Source organism: Oncorhynchus keta, chromosome 30, assembly GCF_023373465.1.
Source record: "Oncorhynchus keta strain PuntledgeMale-10-30-2019 chromosome 30, Oket_V2, whole genome shotgun sequence".
Classification (NCBI taxonomy): Eukaryota; Metazoa; Chordata; class Actinopteri; order Salmoniformes; family Salmonidae; genus Oncorhynchus; species Oncorhynchus keta.
Window position 1 is genome coordinate 7,618,628 of NC_068450.1, and position 17,945 is coordinate 7,636,572.

The 17,945-nt window shown below is 42.7% G+C and overlaps 1 protein-coding gene across 5 annotated transcripts in view; it reads right to left on the reverse strand.

The window, feature by feature from the left end:
• Positions 1 to 2,492, reverse strand: part of LOC118371316 (protocadherin-11 X-linked-like) — a 363,439-nt gene extending 360,947 nt beyond the window's left edge. For all 5 annotated transcript variants that reach the window (XR_008086991.1, XR_008086990.1, XR_008086989.1 and 2 more), the window contains exon 1: positions 1,761 to 2,492. The gene's annotated coding sequence lies outside the window, so the exon portion shown is untranslated. The remainder of the gene's footprint in view (positions 1 to 1,760) is intronic.
• Between the last annotated feature and the right edge of the window lie 15,453 nt (positions 2,493 to 17,945).

Sequence of the window (17,945 nt, forward strand, 5' to 3'; positions counted from 1 at the left end):
AAGCAATGGTTAGTTACCACAACTAAGGACTACTAAGCAATGGTTAGTTACCACAACTAAGGACTACTAAGCAGTGGTTAGTTACCACAACTAAGGACTACTAAGCAATGGTTAGTTACCACAACTAAGGACTACTAAGCAATGGTTAGTTACCACAACTAAGGACTACTAAGCAGTGGTTAGTTACCACAACTAAGGACTACTAAGCAATGGTTAGTTACCACAACTAAGGACTACTAAGCAATGGTTAGTTACCACAACTAAGGACTACTAAGCAGTGGTATAGGCCTACATTTAAATGTATATAATACTAAGATTATGAACACTTCTGAACAAGTTTAGATCTAAGCATTAAAGCTTTATCAATCTATGTTAGCCCGCACTGCAATCCATATCAATTATCAGAAAACATTTGTCTAAGAGTAAATTCAGGCTTGTCATCTAAGTCAGGAAATCATTAACCAATCAATCTGGATAACATCCGTGAATAAAATATATGAATTAGCCTCCATTTTTATAATATACGGTATAGGCCTATGGTTAGTTAGATAATCGAATCGACCTAAGTAAGCTTCAATAACAGTATGTCATCGCCTGCTGTTTCAGAGGCTATGTGGAGAGATGGAAACTGACGGATCTGTTGACCAATGAATCCCCTCAATACAATGAAACACCGGGAACGTTGAGCATGAATATGGTGCCCTAGCTTCCCTTATAGCCTATTGGGTGTAGTTGTCGAGCATGGAGTGTATGTATACTGTGTTTATTATACAGCATATGTGTTCCTCAAGAGCACTAATCAGTCCAATGTGAAAAAAAATGGACCTACTGGCAATGCTCATGGGAAAGAGGATAAAGCCCCCGAAGTTGAAAGATGTCTGCCTGTCTCTGTGTGCATTATCCATAATGATATTAGCCAGGAAGTTATGGACTAGTCAGGATAGTCATTAACAGCCATGTGGGTTAGCAAGCGTGGTTAAGGTTGGTTGTTAGGTGACTGTGCCAGCTCGTGACCGCTCTGCGATTCCTGACGAACAACGATAACTTGCTTATTAAAACATGCAGTCAAAACAAAAACTCACCTGTCGAAAAGTATGCAGTAGCCTAGCTTGCCCATTTTAAACATTTTATTTGAAAACAATGTAGCTATATTGACTATGCACGGATTGAATAACTCGTGCCCGGCCGAAAATAATGGTCATGCGACAGCTATGGTTGAAAAGTATAGTGAGTAATATCCTATAGGCTGCTTGAAGAAAATATAAATGTTTTGAAATAGATCGTGATCATAACTATAACGGCGACTATAATAGCTACGATGAACGGAATCTTTTTTTGCACTATGGATGGTGTGACTGACCAAATCCGATGCGTAAAGACATGGCGCAATGGGGGTCCTCGTTTTAACACTGATTGTGATTCTTGTGATTTTATCTATAAATGATTTGACAACATTATGGTGGCAAGCACGCAACCCCAGTTATCGAGGGATGCGAATCAACTGCGATGCGGCAGATGGTCGGCAGGTTTGCGTAAATTTGTGGTAAATCCGGATTCCTTTAGCGATACCGACATCATAAAGTATTTTCATCTATATAGGTTGAACAATTTCCTCTTAAAATGTACATAACATTTCCATATGACATGAGACATTGACAACTTGTAGGCTGGTATTGAGAATTAAATAAGCTAATACTATAAATCAATGTTTTTACCAATTTTTTTTACTTGACTCTAGTGATTATAATAATAATGCTTACCTTATATCCCTTTGAAACAGAATATGTCAAATCAATCGCAATTCCCGTCACGTAGCGACATCACTGCTTTAGAAGAAGTGCCATAGAATTACACTGAAGTGGAATAGGGGAGAGAAAAAGATCCTGTTCTGGTAGCGGGAATCAAATATAACGCAAATCAATAGGGTTATCCGCTACAGAAAATGATCCATGTCCTAAAAAGTCTATGGTCCACATTCGAAAGGCAAAAAAAGCATTGCTTGCGGAATAACTTTGTAACTCGAAGAGCCGACGTAAATCCTCTTCAAATATCTTGAGTTAAGCCTGGTTCAATTACGGTGCGGCAGGAGAGATGCTGATGGTCCAGGTTGATTGAGTCACATGAAATAGCCCTAGCCCTACGTGTGTGTGTGTGTTTTTTAAATGTTTTCTCCTGATATAAATGGTGAAAACCGCTTGTATGGAAGATCGTTTCACTCAGCATGTGTTAAAGCTTCCAAGCGCATAAACTTCCATCCAAGAACGCGCAAAAAGGAAACAGTTTGGTACGATGTCTGAAAACTTCAATTCTGACAACACTGTTTTCATTTTTGTAACGGTTATTATACAGCAACAACAAAAAATAACACATAAATGAACTGTAGCCTGGGTAGTGTTCTGTCCCCCAAAGGAGTTTGGGTGAAAGTGTTCCTTAGTGCGGCATCACTTACAGCGGGGCCGACGGTATGCTGTATCAGTGTGCTAAACTGTGCCTAGTTGCCTCAGTAGTATTGTATGAATCCGATCCCTCAGTACTGCCCGCCTCTCTGCCTCCGACTGACATCACTGTGAGAGGAGGAGCCTACAGCAAATAATACAGCTCCCATCTTCTCCCATCCTCTTAAAGCTGTACTGTAAACAGAAGATGCCTGCATTGTTTTAGCTGGGTGTGTAGAGTATAGTGTTGACCACAACAAGCACCCCAAGATGCATCGGCTCTGCTGTAGCGTAGCCTAGCCTGGCTCCAATAACTACCTGACTAAGAGGGGGCACTGCACCAGCCTAGCCTCGTCAATCTGGCTCCAATAACCGCCTGAGAAAGAGGGGGGCACTGTTCACTTTTCGAATAAATGTTACTTCTTAACAGGGGAGGTCATGACCATACCCACATTTTTATTTTTATTTTATTTCACCTTTATTTAACCAGGTAGGCAAGTTGAGAACAAGTTCTAATTTACAATTGCGACCTGGCCAAGATAAAGCAAAGCAGTTCGACACATACAACAACACAGAGTTACACATGGAGTAAAACAAACATACAGTCAATAATACAGTAGAAAAATAAGTCTATATACGATGTGAGCAAATGAGGTGAGATAAGGGAGGTAAAGGCAAAAAAAGGTCATGGTGGCAAAGTAAATGCAATATAGCAGGTAAAACACTGGAATGATAGATTTTCAGTGGAAAAATGTGGAAAGTAGAAATAAAAATAATGGGGTGCAATAGAGGACAATAAATAAATAAATAAATACAGTAGGGGAAGAGGTAGTTGTTTGGGCTAAATTATAGATGGGCTATGTACAGGTGCAGTAATCTGTGAGCTGCTCTGACAGTTGGTGCTTAAAGCTAGTGAGGGAGATAAGTGTTTCCAGTTTCAGAGATATTTGTAGTTCGTTCCAGTCATTGGCAGCAGAGAACTGGAAGGAGAGGCGGCCAAAGGAAGAATTGGTTTTGAGGGTGACCAGAGAGATTTACCTGCTGGAGCGCGTGCTACAGGTGGGTGCTGCTATGGTGACCAGCGAGCTGAGATAACGGGGGACTTTACCTAGCAGGGTCTTGTAGATGACCTGGAGCCAGTGGGTTTGGCGACAAGTATGAAGCGAGGGCCAGCCAACGAGTGTGTACAGGTCGCAGTGGTGGGTAGTATATGAAGCTTTGGTGACAAAACGGATGTCACTGTGATAGACTGCTTCCAATTTATTGAGTAGAGTAGTGAAGGCTATTTTGTAAATCACATCGCCAAAGTCGAGGATCAGTAGGATGGCCACGTTTACGAGGGTATGTTTTGCAGCACGAGTGAAGAATGCTTTGTTGCGATATCGGAAGCCAATTCTATATTTAACTTTGGATTGGAGATGTTTGATGTGAGTCTGGAAGGAGAGTTTACAGTCTAATCAGATACCTAGGTATTTGTATCCGAAGGCATCATGGATTCCCAAGTCCAAATGATTTGCTGACTTGTGTCATGTTTTAAATGCAAAGCCAACGTGATAACAACGTGATAACAACGTGATAACAACGTGATAATGCCTTTAATCCTTATGGGAAACACTTAGCATAACGTTGCTCTTAAAGTTGGTCTTATACCTAAGTTATAACAATGTGATAACATTATATTAATATGTTGTTTAAGTAGTAACTGGCGTGTTGTGTTATTGCATTGTAGTGTTTTTTAATGCTTATTAAAAAAAATGTAATAGCTTTCCCAAATCCACATGGGTGAAAAGAAGTTGTGGGGATTTCATATGTGACCGACTATAAATTGGGGAATGAAATAAATATCCATTTGGAAAGTTAGGGCCCAATATGTGTGTTTAATACTCCAGAAATCAGTGGTCAAAAAGGGGATGTTAGTGAGCCTTCATAGGTCATCAGAGGTCATCAGAGGTCAATGTCCCCTCCACCATGTAATAATTGATCACCTCTGTCAGTTTAACACTGCCTTCCTGCAACAAATCACCTTGTTATGAACCTGTTAACCCTCAGACAAGGTTTGCTAAACAACAGCCAGCCTGCCAGATAGCCTGCCAGCCAGCCTCCACCTGTGTCTCCTCGTCCACCACCATCTACCCAACCACTTAGTGTTCATCCCAGATGGCACCCTATTCACTAGTGCATTACTTTTGACCAGAGCCCTATGTGAAATAGGTTTCCAGATGGGACGTAGACAATCTAACCCCCTCCTACCCTCCATCTATCACCTCCTACCCTCCATCTATCACCTCCTACCCTCCATCTATCACCTCCTACCCTCCATCTATCACCTCCTACCCTCCATCTATCCCCCTCCTACCCTCCATCTATCACCTCCTACCCTCCATCTATCTCCCCCTACCCTCCATCTATCACCTCCTACCCTCCATCTATCACCTCCTACCCTCCATCTATCACCTCCTACCCTCCATCTATCACCTCCTACCCTCCATCTATCACCTCCTACCCTCCATCTATCCCCCTCCTACCCTCCATCTATCACCTCCTACCCTCCATCTATCTCCCCCTACCCTCCATCTATCACCTCCTACCCTCCATCTATCACCTCCTACCCTCCATCTATCACCTCCTACCCTCCATCTATCACCTCCTACCCTCCATCTGTTCCCCTCCTACCCTCAATCTATCACCCCCTACCCTCCATCTCTCACCTCCTACCCTCCATCTATCACCTCCTACCCTCCATCTATCACCACCTACCCTCCATCTATCACCTCCTACCCTCCATCTATCATCCTCCTACCCTCCATCTGTCCCCCTCCTACCCTCCATCTATCATCTCCATCTATCACCTCCTACCCTCCATCTATCACCTCCTACCCTCCATCTATCACCTCCTACCCTCCGTCTATCCCCTCCTACCCTCCATCTATCACCTCCTACCCTCCATCTGTCACCATCCTACCCTCCATCTATCTCCCCCTACCCTCCATCTATCACCTCCTACCCTCCATCTATCACCTCCTACCCTCCATCTGTTCCCCTCCTACCCTCCATCTATCACTTCCTACCCTCCATCTATCACCTCCTACCCTCCATCTATCCCCCTCCTACCCTCCATGTATCCCCCTCCCTCCTCCTACCCTCCATCTATCACCTTCTACCCTCCATCTGTCCCCATCCTACCCTCCATCTATCTCCCCCTACCCTCCATCTATCACCTCCTACCCTCCATCTATCACCTCCTACCCTCCATCTGTTCCCCTCCTACCCTCCATCTATCACCTCCTACCCTCCATCTATCACCTCCTACCCTCCATCTATCCCCCTCCCACCCTCCATTTATCCCCCTCCCTCCTCCTACCCTCCATCTATCCCCTTCCTACCCTCCATCTATCACCTCCTACCCTCCATCTGTTCCCCTCCTACCCTCCATCTATCACCTCCTACCCTCCATCTATCACCTCCTACCCTCCATCTATCACCTCCTACCCTCCGTCTATCCCCCTCCTACCTTCCATCTATCCCCCTCCCACCCTCCATTTATCCCCCTCCCTCCTCCTACCCTCCATCTATCCCCTTCCTACCCTCCATCTATCATCTCCTACCCTCCATCTGTCCCCATCCTACCCTCCATCTATCTCCATCTATCACCTCCTACCCTCCATCTATCCCCCTCCTACCCTCCATCTGTCCCCCTTCCACCCTCCATCTATCACCTCCTACCCTCCATCTGTCCCCCTCCTACAATCCATCTATAACTCCCTACCCTCCATCTATCATCTCCTACCCTCCATCTATCATCTCCTACCCTCCATCTATCACCTCCTACCCTCCATCTATCACCTCCTACCCTCCGTCTATCCCTCTCCTACCCTCCATCTGTCCCCCTTCCACCCTCCATCTATCACCTCCTACCCTCCATCTATCATCTCCTACCCTCCATCTATCACCTCCTACCCTCCATCTATCCCCTCCTACCCTCCATCTATCACCTCCTACCCTCCAACTATCCCCTTCCCACCCCCCATCTATCACCCTCCACCCTCCATCTATCCCCTTCCCACCCTCCATCTATCCCCCTCCCTCCCCCACCCTCCATCTATCCCCCTCCCTCCCACCCTCCATCTATCCCCCTCCACCCTCCATCTATCCCCCTCCACCCTCCATCTATCCCCCTCCCTCCCCCACCCTCCATCTATCCCCCTCCCTCCCCCACCCTCCATCTATCCCCCTCCCTCCCCCACCCTCCATCTATCCCCCTCCTACCCTCCATCTATCCCCCTCCCTCCCACCCTCCATCTATCCCCCTCCCTCCCCCACCCTCCATCTATCACCCTCCACCCTCCATCTATCCCCCTCCCTCCCCCACCCTCCATCTATCACCCTCCACCCTCCATCTATCCCCCTCCCTCCCCCACCCTCCATCTATCACCCTCCACCCTCCATCTATCCCCCTCCCTCCCACCCTCCATCTATCCCCCTCCCTCCCCCACCCTCCATCTATCCCCCTCCACCCTCCATCTATCCCCCTCCACCCTCCATCTATCCCCCTCCCTCCCACCCTCCATCTATCCCCCTCCCTCCCCCACCCTCCATCTATCACCCTCCACCCTCCATCTATCCCCCTCCCTCCCACCCTCCATCTATCCCCTTCCCACCCTCCATCTATCCCCCTCCCACCCTCCAATCTAACCCCCTCCCACCCTCAGGAACACTATATAGCATACAGATTTGCCATAACTCCTTTATAACCTGTTCCGTTCTATAAGGCCACAGCTAGAGCTGTCTGTGGTAGACCTGAAAGGGCTTTGATCTACGTTTTCTTAATTATACTGTTTGTCAATTTAGGACTTCTTCAAGTTTAAGAAATGCTAATGTGAAAGCCTTCAAGCGTTATAAAAAGGCACAAAACTCCTCATGCGTTATTCAAAGAGCTATTTTGCTTCTCTACTCCCCAAAACTAACTTTAGGAGAGACAAGCAGTTTTTTTGATCAGTCAGGACAATCCTCACTATAAGAAGAGGATGTATGGAGGGTCAGATCCTGAACTTCTCCTTTATATTTTCCATAAATGCACCAATTGTCAATGGATCAAAATTCATTATTAACTGATCTACGGGAAGGTCCAAGCATATGTCAAAGTAGGATTGAGCTCAAAGTGTGTTGCAGGTTAGCGTTTTTTTTGTGTGTCATGAATGTTGTTCTGGAGGCAGCTTTGCAGAGTGGTCACTAGCTGGCACTGCCACAAAGTCACAAAATCTCATTTTAAAACTAACCCTAACATTAACCATAATGCCTAACCCTAACCTCCAATTAAGACCCAAAAGCTAATTTTAAAACGAACCCTAACATGAACCATAATGCCTAACCCTCACCTCCAATTAAGACCCAAAAGCTCATTTTAAAACGAACCCTAACATGAACCATAATGCCTAACCCTAACCTCCAATTAAGACCCAAACTCTCATTTTAAAACTAACCCTAACATTAACCATAATGCCTAACCCTAACCTTAACCCTAACCTTAACATTAACCATAATGCCTAACCCTAACATTAACCATAATGCCTAACCCTAACCTTAACCCTAACCTTAACATTAACCATAATGCCTAACCCTAACATTAACCATAATGCCTAACCCTAACCCTAACCCTAACCTTAACATTAACCATAATGCCTAACCCTAACCTCCAATTAAGACCCAAACTCTCATTTTAAAACTAACCCTAACATTAACCATAATGCCTAACCCTAACCTCCAATTAAGACCTAAACTCTCATTTTAAAACTAACCCTAACATTAACCATAATTCCCTAACCTCCAATTAAGACCCAAAAGCTCATTTTTGTTTTCATAATTTTTTTATAACGTAGACAGTTTTGGGGCTCCAATCAAGCTGAAGCATGACATATTTTGCAGTATAAATTTAAAGGTAATTTCACATTGAGCCAACTGATATGCATAAGTGACCGTGAATGCAGTCTCCGCTAAAGTGAGAACATTGCCTTTAAATTTCAATCACGCTGTGCAGCTAAACTTCCGCCATGAAGATTGAATAGAAACCATTTTGACTTTGCAGCTGGCCACATCTAGCAGAAATGTCTCATTTCTGCCTCCAGGGAAATACTCATGACAATAAGCGTCAACCTGCTAGTGTTTATCCCGGGGATTACGCATGGCTGTAAGGAAACATACTAACAGTTTGCAGCTATATCAGATCAAACCTGAACATCAGTTTATGTTTCACTATTCCTTATCAGACTCCGGTATTTCTAAATTAAGTTTGTGTATATATTTTTTTTAAATGGTAGGTTGTGATGATCAAAATAGGGAAAAAGAATGTGATTGATAATCCAAAAACATCAAAACAAACTTAATTTTAAAGTGCATTTTCAATCGAGACACACAGTAAAACAATCCCTTTTAAAGTAGTAAGAAGCAACAGGAAGCAATAAAGGAGAGGAATATTTTTTTGAAATCATCAAATCCTCTGTCAATACTTACAAACAAAATTGGTTTCACTACATGCCTGTGGTATGCCTGGTCAAAAGTAGTGCACTACAGGAACAGGGTGCCATCTCAGCCACAGCCTCTGGTCATTTCCTGCTAAATGTAAAATCACGGGAACCTGTAGAGAGTAAACTCGGAGGCAGTCGGGTCTACAGACAGACAGGGGTACAAGGCTTTTGTTTCCTCTACAGATCAAATGGAGTTTTCCTCTAAAACGCTGACTTCAATCTGCATGTTGTAGGCTTCTCCACTGGATCCATGACTCATTACCTACACTTTAGGGCCTGCATCCCAAATGGCACCCTATCCTTACGGGCCCTGTTTTAAAGTAGTGCACTAACCTATGGGCCCTGGTTTAAAGTAGTGCACTACATAGGGAATAGAGTGCCATTTAAGACATATCCCTTGAAGAGAAATGATTGGAAGGAAAAGCACACACTAATATACCTTATCAGTGGACTACAGCTGGGCCAGGATCGGGAGGGTTGGAAGGGTAAGGGAGGTAAATTGCAAGGTATGCCTCCCGTATATTAACATTTCAGGTTCATAAAAAAAAAAAAAACTGATTCATGGTTTTAGACGTCGGTTTATTATCCTTTTAACTTTTACAGCTCTACCGATCTGAAGAGAAGCACAACGTATTTGCCAGCTTTTTCTTCTTCAATCTTTCCTGTTCAACAACCATTTCAAAATCCCCGCTATTGAATTCCTGGCTTTTCATCACTTCACCTCAATTGTTAATATTGGTATTACAATATTATGCTTTTTACGACGACATACGAGGGTTGTCTGGGTGTCAAATACATGACTGTAGAAAATACCAAAGGAGACATTTTCAGTTAGATAAATCCAGACAAACCCTTCTTTATCAAACCTTATGGGCCGTGTAAGTATCCATAGCAACTTTCTCCATGCAGTTCTCTTTCGCTCTTTCTGTTTCTCTCTCAAGGATCTCAAGAGATAGAAGCTGTCATTTTGAGAGACAGTGGAGGGAAAGAATGAACAAAGCCATAGCTGTTAAAAAAAATTTGACAACAGAAATGGGCTTGTTGAGAGATGGCCAGAGAGAGTAAGAGTAACCAGGTTTGACCTTTGTCATACAAACATGCACCATTCAGTTTCTATCCAATTACACCTGTTTGGCATTCAAAATAGAAAGGGCCTTCATGCATGACCATCATTGGCTCGTCTCAAAATGGACGACGCTAAACAAAACGCTTCAGAGGGCTGCATTAGAGGCCTTCGTCTATTTCACAGACGTGATAGTGAGCTCGATGGAATATGTTAGATTTCAACAGTGGTGGGAAGCTACTCTGAAAATATGGTTGACCAAGTAATCATTTATTTCACACTGAAGTAAGTTAAGGCTACCCTTAAGTAAGTTAAAGCTACCCTTAAGTAAGTTAAAGCTACCCTTAAGGAGGTTAAAGCTACCCTTAAGTAAGTTAAAGCTACCCTTAAGTAAGTTAAAGCTACCCTTAAGTAAGTTAAAGCTACCCTTAAGTAAGTTAAAGCTACCCTTAAGGAGGTTAAAGCTACCCTTAAGTAAGTTAAAGCTACCCTTAAGTAAGTTAAAACTACCCTTAAGTAAGTTAAAGCTACCCTTAAGGAGGTTAAAGCTACCCTTAAGTAAGTTAAAGCTACCCTTAAGTAAGTTAAAGCTACCCTTAAGTAAGTTAAAGCTACCCTTAAGTAAGTTAAAGCTACCCTTAAGGAGGTTAAAGCTACCCTTAAGTAAGTTAAAGGTACCCTTAAGTAAGTTAAAGCTACCCTTAAGTAAGTTAAAGCTACCCTTAAGGAGGTTAAAGCTACCCTTAAGTAAGTTAAAGCTACCCTTAAGTAAGTTAAAGCTACCCTTAAGTAAGTTAAAGCTACCCTTAAGGAGGTTAAAGCTACCCTTAAGTAAGTTAAAGCTACCCTTAAGTAAGTTAAAGCTACCCGTAAGACAAATACACACTGCACGACCAATAGTATGTGGACAGCTGCTCATCAAACATCTCATTCCAAAATCATGGTAATTAATATGAAGTTGCCCCCCTTTGCTGCTATAACAGCCTTTCCGTTGCTGCTATAACAGGCTTTCCTCTAGATCAGGGGTGTCAAAGTCAAATGGACGGAGGGCCAAATAAAAAATTTAGCTACAAGCCGAGGGCCGGACTGTTCGAATGTTCATTGAAAAATTTTTAAATGACGCATATAGTCTAGTGAACCTAATTGAACCTACTGAAAACCTAACAAATATATTCCAATATGATCAGATAAATAAAGCAATATTTTCTTATGGCTCTGTCAGTAATCTTTAATTTTCAACAGACACAAAAGACAAATTTCCTTTATATAAAAATCCCCATAACATGAACATTAAATGAAAGAAACCGGTATTCAAGGCACCATCAGTAGCCTATATTTTCTATTTTAGCAAAAGTGGGCTAAATTTACTTCAAAGAAAAAAACAATAATAGCAATTTTCTATCATCCACTCAACTGAAATATTTTTAAAATATAATTGGATTGAAATACAATAAAATAAAGTGCAAAAATCTATTAATCAAAAACAACACTTTGTTTAAGGAGAAGTAACATGCAGTGAAAACAAATATTAAACTTTAACTTTTAAACTTGAACTGAGTAAAAACTCTAAATATGTGATTGCACAGTAATGTTCACTTGTTTGAGGTTGAGGGTGATACTTGGTGGTGTCCCATCTTTTCCACAAGTTCATCAATGTTCGGGGTAAGGCTCTGAGCTGAGGAAATCCTCAGAATTGAGTGGAGGTGTTCAGCAGTAAGTCGACTTCTGTGTGATGTTTTGTTCAAGTTCATCAAAGAAAACAGTTGTTCACACAGGTATGTGCTGCCAAACATAGACAACGTTTGAGCAGCCTGGATGCGCAGCTGGGGCATTGTGTCGGGAGGAAACGGGCGAACTCCGCAGCACCCACTGCCGCATATTTTGCCCTCAGTGCATCATTGCATTGGAGGTCAATCAACTCCATTTGGAGGTTTGGTGGTGAGCTTTCCACGTCAACAGCAAATGGGTTACCGAGCAGTTCCAACCTGCTTTTTGTGCTTCAAAGTCAGCAAATCGGCGTCGAAAGTCAGCGGCAAGCATACCTATTTTATCAGCCAACTGTGCGCTCGGGAACGCACTGGTAGAGAGCTTCTCTTTCATGGTCTGGCAGCTGGGAAAGTGGCTCAAATTTTCTTTCCGCATCTGCGTCTCCCACAGAGTCAGTTTGGTTTTAAATGCCTTCACTGTACTGTACATATCAGAGATGACACGATCCCGACCCTGCAGCTGCAAGTTCATTGCATTCAGATGACTCGTAATGTCACACAGAAAAGCCATTTCACACAGAAACATTTCGTCTCGGAGTTGTGTTGTGTCTTTCCCTTTGCTGTCCAAGAACAGACAAATCTCCTCACGAAGCTCGAAACATCTTTGAAGCACCTTTCCCTGGCTTAGCCATCGCACCTCTGTGTGATAAGGCAAATCACCATGCTCCGTTTCTAACTCTGTCAGAAATGCCTTGAACTGGCGGTGATTCAAACCTTTGGCTCTGATAAAGTTAACTGTGCGCGTGATGATGCTCATTACATGCTCCATTTTCAAGGCTTTACCGCACAACGCTTCCTGGTGTATGATACAATGATAAGCTGTCAGCTCACCTGTCGCGTTTTCCTCTTGCATCTTTTCCCGTATCTTCGCCACCAGTCCGCTCCTGTGTCCACACATCGCAGGTGCTCCGTCGGTTGTCAAACCCACGAGTTTTTCCCAAGGCAGCTCCATCTCATTTACACATCTTGACACCTCTTCATACAAATCATGCCCCGTAGTTGTGCCATGCATAGGACGTAAAGCCAAAAACTCCTCTGTCACGCTTAGGCTGGAGTCCACTCCGCGGATGAAAATTGACAACTGGGCAATGTCAGAAATGTCGGTGCTCTCATCCACAGCCAAGGAATATGCAATGAAATCTTTTCCCTTTTTCACAAGCTGCTCTTTTAGATTGATGGACAACTGGTCTACTCTCTCGGCAATGGTGTTTCTGCTCAGACTCACATTTAAAAAGAGTTGCCTTTTTTCTGGGCAAACTTCGTCACAAACTTTAATCATGCAGTTTTTGATGAAATCCCCCTCCGTAAATGGCCGGGCTGATTTAGCGATCTCTTCTGCCAAAATAAAACTGGCCTTGACAGCAGCCTGGCCTTGTGATTTGGCTTTTTTGAACAGAGCCTGTCGAGATTTGAGGCCTCGTTTTAATTCCTCTGCCTTTTGTAGCCTTTGTTCCATGTCCATATTCTTGTTTTTGTCCACGTGTTTCGTTTCATAATGTCGTCTCAGATTATACTCTTTCAGTACCGCCACACTTTCTCCACACAGAAGACACACAGGTTTTCCAGCTACCTCCGTGAACAAATACTCCGACTCCCACCTTGTTTGAAACCCCCGGTTCTCAGTGTCCACCTTCCGTTTTGCCATTTTTGATGGGTATCTGAAAGTTAATTTTACTGTGATGCTGACAACTGCTGTGCCAATAAATATTGAAATGAAGCAGCCTACTGCTCGGTGCGTCACCGTTGCATTGTGGGAAATGTAGTATTGGTGCGTGTAAAAGATCTGCGGGCTGCCGGCTTGCTGCGGTCTGCGGGCCGGTTCTAATAATAAATCAAGATCATCCCAGGGGCCGTAAAAAACCTTCTCGCGGGCCGGATGTGGCCCGCGGGCCTTGACTCTGACATATGTGCTCTAGATGATGAAACATTGCTTCCATTCATTGCTTCCATTCAGACTTGCTTCCATTCAGCCACAAGAGCGTTAAGTGAGGTTGAGCATTGATGTTGGGCGATTAGGCCTGGCATGCAGTCTGCGTTCCAATTCATCCCAAAGGTGTTTGATGGGGTTGAGGTCAGGGCTCTGTGCAGGCCAGTCAAGTTCTTCCACACAGATCTCAACAAACCATTTCTGTATGGACCGTTTCACTTCACTGTAACTAAGGGGCTTAGCCCGAACCATGAAAAACAGCCCCAGACCATTATTCCTCCTCCACCAAACTTTATATTTGGCACTATGCATTCAGGCAGGTAGCTTTCTCCTGGCATCCACCAAACCCAGATTCGTCCGTCGGACTGCCAGATAGCGAAGCGTGATTCATCACTCCAGAGAAAGTGTTTCCACTGCTCCAGAGTCCAATGGCGGCGAGCTTTACACCACTCCAGCCGACACCTGGCATTGCGTATGGTGATCTTAGGCTTGTATGCTGCTGCTCAGCCATGGAAACCCATTTCCTGAAGCTCCTGATGAACAGTTATTGTGCTGACGTGGTTTCCCGAGGCAGTTGGAAACTCGGTAGTGAGTGTTGCAACCGAAGACAGGAGATTTTTCCACACTATGCGCTTCAGCACTTGGCAGTCCTGTTCTTTGAGCTTGTGTGGCCTACCACTTCGCAGCTGAGCCGTTGTTGCTCCTAGACATTTCCACTTCATAATAACAGCTGGACAGCTCTAGCAGGGCAGAAATTTGAGCCAAATCCACCAAGTTGAAGGGATGTCCACATACTTTTGTATATATTGTGTATATAGTTTAATTAACTAAAGTTTCTAAATCCAAACTATTTTGTTCAAAATTATCACATGTAAGTCTAATATGTCATACACTACAACTTCCAAGGACAGATCATGTTGGGGTCATACAGTGCCTTCATAAAATATTCATACCTCTAAAGACTTATTCAACATTCTGTTGTGTTACAGCCTGAATTCAAAATGGATTCCAATATTGTTTTTCTCTCACCCATCTAGATATAACATCCCATAATGAGAAAGGGAAAAACATGTTTCTAGAATGTTTTTGAAAATGTATTTGTAAATGAAATATCACATGCACCCCTGAGTCAATCAATACATGTTAGAATCACCTCTGGCAGCTGTGAGTCTTTCTGGGTAAGTCTTTCCACACCCGGATTGTACAATATTTGAACATTGTTGTTAAAACAATTAGTCAAGCTCTGTCAGGTTGGTTGTTTATCATTGCTAGACAGTCATTTTCAAGACTTGCCACAGATTGTCAAGCCAATTAAAGTACAAACTGTAACTAGGCCTCTCAGGAACATTCCATTTTGTCTTGGTAAGCAACTTCAGTGTATATTTGGCCTTGTGTTTTAGGTTATTGTCCTGCTGAAAGTCGAATTTGTCTCTCAGTGTCTGTTAGAAAGCAGACTGAACCAGGTTTTCCTCTACAATTTTGCCTGTGCTTAGCAGGGTAGCCTAGTGGTTAGAGCGTTGGACTAGTAGCCGGAAGGTTGCAAGTTCAAATCCCCGAGCTGACAAGGTACAAATCTGTCATTCTGCCCCTGAACAGGCAGTTAACCCACTGTTCCTAGGCCGTCATTGAAAATAAGAATTTGTTCTTAACTGACTTGCCTAGTTAAATAAAGGTAAAATAAATTTAAAAAAATAAATACACTGTTTATTTTTTATACTAAAAAACTCCCTAGTCCTTGCCGATGACAAGCATATCCATAACATGATGCAGCCTCCACCATGATTGAAAATAGGAAGAGTGGTACTCAGTGATGTGTTGTGTTGGAGTTGCCCCAAACATAACGCTCTGTATTCAGGACATACAATTAATACGTTTGCCACACTTTATTGCAAACAGGATGCGTGTTTTGGAATATTTTTATTCTGTACAGGCTTCATTCTTTTCACTCTGTCAATTAGGTTAGTGTTGTGGAGTAACTTGTGTTACTCCACATAGGAGCAACCTCCGTTTTCACCTATCACAGCCATTCAACTCTGTAACTGTTTTAAAGTCAACATTGGCCTCATGGTGAAATCCCTGAGTGTTTTTCCTTCCTCTCTGGCAACTGAGTTAAGAAGGACGCCTGTATCTTTGTAGTGACTGGGTGTATTGATGCATAATCCAAAGTGTAATTAATAACTTCACCAAAGGGATATTCAAAGTCCGCTTTGTTTTTTTAAACACATCTACCAATAGGTGCCCTTAGTTGCGAGGCATCCAAAAAAAACCCTCGTCTTTGTGGTTGAATCTGTGTATGAAATTCATGAAATTCACAGTTCGTCTGAGGGACCTGACCTTACAAATAGTTGAGGTAGTCGTTCAAAATCATGTTATTATTTCACACAGTGTCCATGCAACTTATTATGTGACTTGTTATTAACACATCTGCACTCCTGAATGTATTTAAGCCTTAACAAAAGGGCTGTGTCACGTTCGTTGAATGGATGAGACCATGGCGCAGCGTGAGACGAATACATCTTCTTATTTAATGAAAGGACGAACACTTATACAACCGTGATGTGTCGTGGAAATTTCCTCTATTTACCAAATCATGGGAGCAAACCACACACACAAGTCAGAGTTAGTTATCAACGTCCATTTTTAATTATATAAGCTCTAAAGCATTTTGACTTTCAACAGTTCAGTATCTCTAATGAAAAGTTGAGAGTTCCCACACAATGGCAAAATGGGATCCTTTATAGCAAAGATCACACATAGTCAGACAGCATAGACATAATTCATCGTTCAGCTTTGTCTCCTTTCCCAAACCCCAGAACCATAAACCAATCCTCCAAATCAACAGGCATATATCAAATTGTCATTTAGATACAACCAACTCAAAATACAACCAAACCTGGACAAGCTCACGGAGAGGAGAGTGAGGCTATAGGTTAAGATAAAAGGGAGCATGAGAATGATTCCAGACACTGCCACCCTCCTTTCCCCACTAGAAAAAGGTAGGGAGTAAAAGATATGTTTACACATGACGACACTCTGACCTCTCCCCTCTCAGCGGCCCATGCAACTTAGTCTTTACATAGAACAGATAACTGCAACCTCGCCACAGTATTATACAAAAATACCATTCTGATGAGAATTAACTTACACACATTTGATGAATATAAAACATCTTACATATGTTACCAACAAATTCTGAATCTTCCACGACAGATTCTATATATGAAATGTGCACAGGCAACTAACACGTAGACAATACCCCACAAAATACAGAAGGAATATGGCTGCCTAAATATGGTTCCCAATCAGAGACAACGATAAACAGCTGCCTCTAATTGAGAACCAATCTAGGCAACCATAGACATACATAACACCTAGACTAGTGAACACCCATAGACACCCATAGACATACAAAACCCCTAGACACATCCTTCACCCATGTCACACCCTGACCTAACCAAAAACAAAGTACACTACGGTCAAGGCGTGACAGGTTGAATAATTGACTGAAGAAATCTTAGCTATTATTATTATTATTATTACTTCAACATAATTCCACTTTGACATTATGGGGTATTGTTTGTAGGCCAGTGACACAACATCTCAATTTAATTCAGAGCTGTAACACAACAAAATGTGGGGAAAGTCAAGAGGTGTGAATACTTTCTATTGACACTGTATGTTAATAGTTCCAGTAGTTAGCTACACCGCTACAGGTAAAACAGTAGTGTTTAGTTCCAGTAGTTAGCTATACCTCTACAGGTAAAACAGTAGTTTTTAGTTCCAGTAGTTAGCTACACCACTACAGGTAAAACAGTAGTGTTTAGTTCCAGTAGTTAGCTACACCGCTACAGGTAAAACAGTAGTGTTTAGTTCCAGTAGTTAGCTACACCACTACAGGTAAAACAGTAGTGTTTAGTTCCAGTAGTTAGCTACACCGCTACAGGTAAAATAGTAGTGTTTAGTTCCAGTAGTTAGCTACACCACTACATGGTTAAACAGTAGTGTGTAGTTCCAGTAGTTAGCTACACCGCTACATGGCGTAGTAATTAACTACTGAAAACACTACCTACATTTACATTTAGTAAAGCTATTCCCAAAGTACTGCAAAATATAGCTTAATTTCTAGTTGAACTGCATTTGGTTAACTAATCCCCAACACTAGATTTCAAACATCCTCATGTTTTTGATAAACATATAATTAGTATGTCATTCAGAAAGTATTCATAGCCTTAG